This window comes from Mauremys mutica, chromosome 6 (genome assembly GCF_020497125.1).
Source record: "Mauremys mutica isolate MM-2020 ecotype Southern chromosome 6, ASM2049712v1, whole genome shotgun sequence".
In the NCBI taxonomy this organism is placed as follows: Eukaryota; Metazoa; Chordata; order Testudines; family Geoemydidae; genus Mauremys; species Mauremys mutica.
Window position 1 is genome coordinate 46,515,472 of NC_059077.1, and position 10,197 is coordinate 46,525,668.

Here is a 10,197-nt window from a genome sequence, read left to right on the forward strand (position 1 = left end):
AGGACATTTTTTCATCAGGCTTTTTCATGATCCCAGACACACAGGCCACCTCTCTGCCAAAAATCAAAGCATGGAGGGTCTAGAGCAGTTCTCAAATGTTTGTACTGGTGACCCCTTTCACACAGCAAGCCTCTGAGTGAGACCCCCCCTTATAAATTAAAAACACTTTTTTATATTTTTAACACCATTATAAATGCTGGAGGCAAAGCAGGATTTGAGGTGGAAACTAACAGCTCACGACCCCCCACATAATAACCTCATGACTCCCAGTTTGAGAACCCCTGGTGTAGAGCTTCTCAAAGCAAAGGTTGCCAGAATTATTTAACATAGGCAAAACAATGTATTTTTCCTTAGCCTGATCCTCAGAAAGAGCTGAAATGTTTTGGTAGAAATTTTCCCAAAATTTCAGCCTGAGCCCGACATCCAGTAGAGACAATTTTAGCCCAAATGATTAAAGTTTGGCAAAGTTATAAGCAATTGAAAATGGGGTCTTATAAAAGGAGGTTTTGGGCAGTCTTAACAGTTGGCAGTGCTACCTTTAACAAACAGACAAAGTGGAAGAAAAGTCACTTAACTCTCTAAGCTGAATCCTGAAGTTCTTACTCAATCATTATTCAGGCAGAACTCTAAATGAAGGCAACAAAGAGTCTTGTGGCACCTTATAGACTAACAGACGTTTTGGAGCATGAACTTTCGTGGGTGAATACCCACTTCGTCGGATGCATGGTGGGTATTCACCCACGAAAGCTCATGCTCCAAAACGTCTGCTAGTCTATAAGGTGCCACAAGACTCTTTGTTGCTTTTACAGCTCCAGACTAACACGGCTACCCCTCTGATACTCTAAATGAAGGGTCAGTCAGAGTTTTGTTTGAGTACAGACTAAGTATAAACCAAGTAAGTACTCCTGGATTTGGCTCCAAGTCTGTCCAACTATCTTTCTCTTTCCTTTGAGTCACATGCTAACACTTATCATGATCTTTTTTTCACAAAGGAGCTCCATCAGACATGAAGGACAGAAGCTGGGAATGGGCAACAGGGGAAGGATCACTTGATGATTACCTGTTCTTTCATTCCCTCTGGGGCACCTGGCATTGGCCACCATCAGAAGACAGGATACTGGGTTAGATGGACTATTTGTCTGATCCAGTATGGCCGTTCTAATGTTCTTATGACAGCCAGTTTTGCAAAGTGATTTCTACTGCAGAATAAGGAAACTGCTCTGACAACTCTCGGGCAGATAAAACATGAGAAAGGAAAAAGTACACTTACTCCTGGCCTTTTATTTGGATTCAAGCAGTTCTCTTAGCAAAACAACTGTAATTTGAATAGTGTCTAGATCTTGCAGAAATCTCGTTAGAAAAAGTCTGTGGCTTTGTGGCTTTGTTTGGGGTTCTGCTGATTTGTTTTAGTCCAAGTGGCACAACAGAGGAACATGCATTTGTTTGCCTTCTGTTCCTGGAATATCTCTGCTATATCCAACAATGGTGACCCATACGACATTTATAATACTATAATACTAGTTTACCTTTGTATACCAGTTTTCAGTACAAACTGCCTCCAATGAATTAAATATACAAATCACTTCACAAAACTGCTGTCACTTCTCAGGTGGAATAAAGTGAGTCGTGGCACAACACAACAGTTTAGGACAGGAAAAAAGTAAGTATACCAAACCCAACTGAAACTACAGGCAGGGCCGGCTCCAGGCACCAGCATCCCAAGCAGGTGCTTGGGGCAGCAATCTGCAAGGGGCGGCAGTCCGTGTGTTTTTGCCCCCAAGCAGCGCACCAGATTGCTGCTGCGGACAGCGGGGGCAGTCCGTGTGCCGTTAGGGCGGCACGCGTGTTTCCACGGCGGTGGCAATTCGGCGGCAGCTTCTATGTTCAGCTGTCTGCGGCGATGCAGCTTCTGTCTTCCGGTTGAAGACAGACGCTACCTCCGAATTGCCGCCGCCGCGGAAACACGTGTGCCTCCCTAACGGCACATGGACTGCCCCCGCCATCCACGGTGGCAATTCGGCACGCTGCTTGGGGCAGCAAAAACAGTAGAGCCAGCCCTGACTACAGGAGAGGAGGAATACAGTGAGGCAGGATAGACCGGGCCAACACTTCTCTTTTGAAAATTGCTTCACTATCTTTAATGACCATGAATGATCAAGATGTTATTGTTGTGTATTATCCCAAAATTAGCAGGTATAGTGCCTTTTAGTACTATGCTGGCACATTTGTTCAGTTTTAGTCTAGTGGAAAGTATCCTTCCTACTGAATTACTGCAACACAATGGCTGTTCCTTGACATTCTCCCCAACCAAGTACTGACCAACCTAACCTTGTTTAGGGTGTGAGATCTGACAAGATCACAGCCTGGAGTAGTGTGCACCCATTTCAAGGTCCCATGTGATTAGAATTTTGACATGTTATGTCAAGAACCCATAGCAAGATGTATTGAAGGGATCAACAAATATCATCCCTGTTTTTTTTGTGTTCAGACACCACAGTGGTGCTGTGGTATAAAAGTGAGGATAGCTAGATGGACAGAATTTGTGATAAAATCCTATTACAAATTATGCGCCGGGGGACTTTTTGACTGCACTAGACTGAGTTTTCACTGTTTCAGGCATATTTACCAAGTGAGAAAAATGGTCACCGGCTTATTGTTTTTCTACAATGTTGGGTAGAACTTCTGCCTGGCTGTGACTGCTGCAGATGTTCCCAACTATTGTAAATCAGTGGTTCTCAAACTTTTGTACTGGTGACCCCTTTCACATAGCAAGCCTCTGAGTGTGGACCCCCCCCCTTATAAATTATAAACACTTTTTAATATATTTAACACCATTATAAATGCTGGAGGCAAAGCATTGGGGTGGAGGCTGGCAGCTCACGACCCCCCCATGTAATAACCTCACGACTCCCTGAGAGATCCCGACCCCCAGTTTGAGAACCCCTGTTGTAAATGATACACTGATTGAAAGGATTAATTGGAGTCTGGAACTGAAAGGGTGAAATATAGCTTGCCTCAGATAACAGTTTCAGTAGATAGGCAAAAGAACAATGTCTCTTTTGGCCCCTTTTTGACCCAGGGAGGTAAGCAGTTGAGTTTGCTAAATGGACACAGCATTGAGGGCATCTGAGATGAGTCTGTGATAGATGGTCTATCAAACAATCACATAAGGGTACAAACCCTTAATGATAACTCTCAGAATGTGATCACTATGACCTCTGATTGCAGCTTGTTAGCTGTGAACCACACCTGAAATTCTACCAAAAAGTGTGTGGATTTGTGGATTGTGTGCACTTTTTGGTGTACACAGTCTCCTGTACTTTGGGGGCTAGTGAGCTCTTCCCCATTTCCTTCTTTCTGTGCTCATTCCCTTCCTTTATTTCAGTCTATGCTCCCCTGTTTTGCAGCTCTCTCTTCCTTTTAGGGATGAGTTTCTTCCTCCAAGTGCCCCCAGCTTCTTTCTCCCCTTCTGTCAAAGGCCCCACATGGCATTGGCAGAAACCTTTACAGTCTGTAAACCATGACCTGTGACAATCATGTAGTCCAGGATCTGCTCACTGATCCTCAGCTCTGTGGCTCTATACACTCTCTTTCAAGAAAGCTTAAACTACTTATCTGCAAACACAACTATGCAGTTTAAAAAAAAGTGTCTAAAGGAGAAACTATATAATGGAACTAAGTGAATAATGGAAAAAATATATGTACATGCTCATTTGAATTCATAAGCAAATTTCTATTTGACTGTATTTGTAACCTTTTCATATTCACTTTCCATTAGCATTAGAACTCTTCAGTTTTACTAACATAATAATGAAAAACATAAACATATTTTAAGCTTGCACGATCACATATTCTCTGAAAAAGAATTGTATATTCAGTTTTAAAATTCACAATGGACCCAGTGTTGGTTAGTTACTTAAATAATTGAATCAGGCAATGTGATTCAAGTAACTAACCAACATGATAAGAATTGTAAATTGCAAATATCCACAATGATCTGTCTGCATAGGTTCTAATATATCACCCATCACCAGTGTATCTCTGTTCATGTATGATCTTCAGTTCAACAATTATTTGAAGAAAGGCACAAGTAATTTCAAATAAAAAAAATGTTGCAGTCTAAAGGAAAGGCAAAATTCATCATATAAATTATTTTCTCTGAATTATTCACCCAGCTCAGCTATATTCCATGGTTCCTTTGCTATACTTCGAAAAAAACTCTCCCTGGAAACTGAAGGCCAGGGCTGAAGATTTTGGCAAGGAGCAATCCAGCTGTGTGAATCATTTCCTCATTTCTACCATGAAAAAGAATACTGTTTTTAATATACTCCAAAGTTTCCTTTATGGTCATCTAGCACTAAATAGCAGGGTCTCCTGGCATTGAAGATATTACTTTGCATAGTGGAGTGTTGTACATCAGCATTTCTTTGTGCACTATGGACTAGGATAATAGTATCAAATGGAAATGTTTTCCTGTCTGATATTCAGGTAGATCAAATCCATCACACACGCTGTAACGATGCTGGCTCTGGTGGGACACTTCTAAGAGAGTCAATTCAGGACAAATTGCTTAAAGCAGGGCAGTTACAGCCCAAGACTGGGGTTACTTTACTATTAAGACAAACCAAACCAGCCAAAGAGAGAGGATTTTGATTTTACCCCACTGACTAACCACGAGTCACACAAGCAATTCCCGGAGACACTCCAGTTTCCCAGTATCACCACCAGAGCCACTCGTTATGGGGACAAATGGTTATGAAAACCAGTACCCCAGTAAAAGAAAAAAAAGAAGGTTCTCTCGATCCCAAAGGATCAAGTCCCAGACCCAGGTTAATATACAAATCAAATCTTACCCACAAATCACACTGTTGCCAATCCTTTAGAATCTAAAATCTAAAGGTTTATTTCTAGGGGGGAGGGAGAGCTCAGTGGTTTGAGCATTAGCCTGCTAAACCCAGGGTTGTGAGTTTAATCCTTGAGGGGGCCACTTAGGGATTTGGGGCAAAAATTGGTCCTGCTAGTGAAGGCAGGGGGCTGGACTTGATGACCTTTCAAGGTCCCTTCCAGTTCTAGGAGATTGAGATGTCTCCAATTATTACCTTTATTATATAAAAGGAAAAAGGTATAGATGAGAGCTAGAATTGGTTAAATGGAATCAATTACATACAGTAATGGCAAAGTTCTTGGTTCAGGCTTGTAGCAGTGATAGAATAAACTGCAGGTTCAAATTAAGTCTCTGGAATACATCCACAACTGGGATGGGTCATTCAGTCCTTTGTTCAAAGCTTCAGCGTAGCAAAGTCCCTCCAGAGGTGTGAAGCCAGCCTGAAGACAAAATGGAGAAGATGCAGCTGCCTTTTATAGTCTTTTGCCAGGTGGCTTGAGCTTCCTTTGTTTTAAACACAAACTGCCGGGCACATGGGCTTGGAAGCCTTTTCTGTCCATAGGCCTGTCCCTGCATGCTTTGTTGAGTCATAAGGTGTATCCCTTTCCTTCTCTCAAAGAGTTAATTGTATAGCTGATGATCCTTAATGGGCTATCAAGCAGGCTAGGCAGTGCTGATGCCAAACTGTCTTGGGGTGTCACCCAGAAGCATAGCAAAAGTTTGAAATACAGACATACATACATATCTATAACTCATAATACAAAGGTGATAGAAACACATGAATGAGATCATATCTGGCAAATTATAACGTTTTTGTAGATACCTTACATGGCATCTCTGGCATAACTCGTTACAATTTTACAATATTGATATTCATAATATCCACAAGCGTCCCCCAAATTCCATATAGTGTCATACACGCATGCACAGGCACACCTCCAGTTGAAACTTCAGCTCATTTGTACTTCTGTTTTCTGCTAATTGTAGCCTCTGCCCCATCATGGTTTTAGGTGAAAGTAGATGGAATATATAATATATGTAGATGGTGTAAAGGAGGCATAGAGAGATTTGGAACCTGTGTGACAGAGGAGTTGAGCCACCATATTCCAGTTAAAGGCAATGGGCGCTGCAGGTGTGAAAATCAGTCCCTACGTGACTTGGTGACGATCACGATGAGATAAAACCAGAGCTAGGATTAGAACCCAGATTTCCTAATCCTGTGCTCTCTAAACCACTCAACTATGCTGTTAGCAAGATGTTTTTTCTTAGTCATCTCTGACTATATTAGAACTTGAAGATTGCCTAAGGCCTGGTCTACACTAAAAAATTGGGTCAAGGAAGCCGTCTTAAGTCGACCTATTAACGTATATGTCTACACTGCCGGGTCCTTTACACTGACCTAAGTCGCCTCTAATGTCGACTTCTGTAATCCAGCTCTGCGAGAGGCATAGCATTAAATTCAATTTTCATGGGTTGACTGCAAGGTAGTGCAGATGCAGCGTTGTGTAATTTGATTTAATTGGCCTCCAGATGGTGTCCCACAATGCCCATCTGTGTCTGCTCTGGAGATCATTCTCAACTCTGCTGCACTGCAGCCAAGTACACAGGAAACAGCCCCTCCCCTGCTAAAGCCCTGGGAATTTTTTATATCCCATTTCCTGTTTGATCAGCATTGGGAGCGTGCCAGCTTGAGCACAGTTGATCATGGAGACTACACGCCCCAAACGCGCTCCAGCCTGGTCTGCACAGGAGGTAGTGGATCTCATCGCTGTGTGGGGAGAAGAATCTGTGCAATTAGAGCTCCAATCCAACGGAAGAAATGCTGACATCTATGAAGAGATTGCTTGTGGAATGGGGGAGAAGGGCTACACCAGGGGGACACAACAGTGCAGTGTGAACATAAAAGAACTTCGCCAAGCATACCAGAAGGCAAGAGAGGCAAACAGTTGTTCTGGTGCTGAACTACACACATGCCAGTTTTACAACAAACTGCGTGCAATTCTCAGGGATGACCCTACAAGCACCCCTACAAGCAATGTGGACACCTCACCGGTGTGTGAGTCTAGGGACAACAAGGAGGATGATATGGTGGATGAGGAGGAGGAGAATGGGAGACAGGCAAGTGGTGGATCCATTCTCCAAAGAACCAGGAAATATTTTTAACCCTGGAGCCCTGTGGGTCGCAGGACATCACGGTGGCTGACCGTGATGCCGGGGAAGGCACCTCTGCTGAATATACAATTACAATCAGAGTCTAGTTAAACTTTAGCGAGCACACACATTCAGTGGTATTGCATGTTTACTGTGAAGAAAAAGTGAGGTGCTGTAGTTCTCTGCTTACAAGAGGCCGCTCCAGAGGTTGGCCCCTGGAAAAGACTGTTTATGTGGATTGGGATAGCTCGGGAATCCTCCATGGATAACTCTGGGAAACTTTCATGGAGATACTCTGCAATCCTTTGCAGAAGGTTTCTGGGCAGGGCAGTCTTATTTCTTCCACCATGGTAGGACACTTTCCCACGCAACTCCTGAATTAATTCTGCTGGCATCATTGCGGTACACAACATAGCAGCATAAGGACTGGGTATATACCCAGATGCTTGTAGCATCTCCTTCCTTTCAGCCTCTGTTACCCTCAGGAGACTGATATCACATAGAGTTTCCTAGGGGAAATGGGGGAAGTTCTCATTAAAAGTGCTCTTACAAGAAACTAAAGGGCATGTAGACCCCACCCCACCCCACATTCTGGATCGCCAAACCATGCAGCCGCTAATGTGCCTTTACTGTGCTCGGCATGGGTCAGCAAGTAGTTTAAAGTCTCTGATAGGAGAGACTGGAGCCCCACATGGGAGATTCTGCAATTTGGGAGTGAAAATGTTCCCCCCCACCACCCTGTTCGTAAACAGATTCCCATGGGGCTATGGGAAAGGGCCATTGTTCGATTAGCTACTTCTGCTCCTGACATGAGCCTGCCATAAACTTCATTAAAAGTGCGGTCACCCATGATGGGGGGGGGCCTTCTCACCGTGGCTGGAGCAGCAAAACAGCACAGTGAATGGTTATGGATTCTGATTATGTTATAGCTTTCACCTAGTGCAGGGGTCAGCAACCTTTCAGAAGTGGTGTGCCAAGTCTTCATTTAGTCACCCTAATTTAAGGTTTCACGTACCAGTAATACATTTTAACGTTTTTAGAAGGCCTCTTTCTATAAGTCTATAATATATAACTAAACTATAGCTGTATGTAAAGTAAATAAGGTTTTTAAAATGTTTAAGAAGCTTCATTTAAAATTAAATTAAAATGCAGAGCCCCCGGACCGGTGGCCAGGACCCGGGCAGTGCGAGTGCCACTGAAAATCAGCTCGTGTGCCGCCTTTGGCACATGTGCCATAGGTTGCCTACCCCTGACCTAGTGTAATAAGGGGTTGGTTTTTTTATGAAAACCAGCCTTGTTATAGAAACTTTTTATTCATGTACAATGGCTCCTTTATTTTTTCCCATGACTGACAGATGGAAATGTGTCCTTTGGCATGTCATCAACACCTTAAAGGAGACTTTCACTGATTAGAAGGAGGAGAAAGAGAACGTGGGAGGACATGTTCACCGAGATAATGAATGCCTCTGGGACAGCTGACACAGAGCTGAGAGCATGGAGGTTTTTATTGTCCGAGAAGGATAAATGGAAACAAGTCAGATATTAGGAATGGCATTATACAAAAACCTGTAGGAGAACACTTCAACCTTCCTGGATACACAATAGCAGATTTAAAGGTAGCCATCTTGCGGGAAAAAAACTTCAGGACCAGACTTCAAAGAGAAACTGCTGAACTTAAGTTCATTTGCAAATTTGACACCATCAGCTCAGGATTAAACAAAGACTGTGAATGGCTAGCCAACTACAAAAGCAGTTTCTCCTCCCTTGGTGTTCACATCTCAACTGCTAGAAGAGGGCCTCATCCTCCCTGACTGAACTAACCTCGTTAACTCTAGACTGATTCTTTCCTGCATATTTATACCTGCCCCTGGAAATTTCCACCACATGCGTCTGACAAAGTGGGTATTCACCCACAAAAGCTTATGCTCCAATACGTCTGTTAGTCTATAAGGTGCCACAGGACTCTTTGTCTCTTTTTACATTGTCCAAGACGTTAGACATGAACATGGAGAGCAGGAAAGCTTCCAATGAGCAAGAGCGTGTGGCGGAGAATGAGATGCTACGGATTATGAAAAAGCAGCAAAGAGTCCTGTGGCACCTTATAGACTAACAGATGTTTTGGAGCATGAGCTTTCGTGGGTGAATACCCACTTCGTCGGATGTATTCACCTACGAAAGCTCATGCTCCAAAATGTCTGTTAGTCTCTAAGGTGCCACAGGACTCTTTGCTGCTTTTACAGATCCAGACTAACACGGCTACCCCTCTGATACGGATTATGAGGGACCAATCAGACACGTTGAGGCATCTGGTTGAACTGCAGGAACAGAAGCAGGAGGGTAGAGTACCTCTGCAGCGCCTGGTGGAGGAGCCAGCCAGCATCGCTTGGTGCAGAATCAACCTCCCCAAAGCGTTCACTGAGGCGTGGATGAAAAGTCCATTATCCCTTTCACTTAACTCAGGGGGAGAGTACAAGGAACAGAAGGTACCCATTCACAGACCTTTGATGATCTGGAATGCAGCATTATGTTACACAGCTGAAAATAACAAGGAGTCCTTGTGGCACCTTAGAGACTAACAAATTTATCTGGGCATAAAATTTCATGGGCAAAAACCCATTTCATCAGATCCATGGAGTGGAAAATACAGTAGGCAGATATATATATTACAGCACATGAAAAGATGGGAGTCTCCTTACACCAAGTGGGGGGTCAGTGCTAACAAGCCAATTCAATTACGGTGGAAGTGGGCTATTCTCAACAGTTGACAAGAAGGGGTGAATACCAAGGGAAGAAAAAATCACTTTTGTTGTGCTAATGAGACCAATGTAATCAAGGTGGCTCATTTCAAACAGTTGACAAGGTGTGAGTATCAGCAGGGGGAAATTAGTTTTTGTAGTGATCCATCCACTCCCAGTCTTTATTCAGGCCTATTTGATGGTGTCCAGTTTACAAATTAATTCCAGTTCTGCAGTTTCTCATTGGAGTCTGTTTTTGAAGTTTTTTTGTTGAAGAATTGCCACTTTTAAGTCTGTTATTGAGTGTCCAAGGAGACTGAAGTGTTATCCTACTGGTTTTTGAATGTTATAATTCTTGATGTCTGATTTGTGTCCATTTATATTTTTGCATAGAGACTGTCTGGTTTGGCCAATGTAGATGGCAGA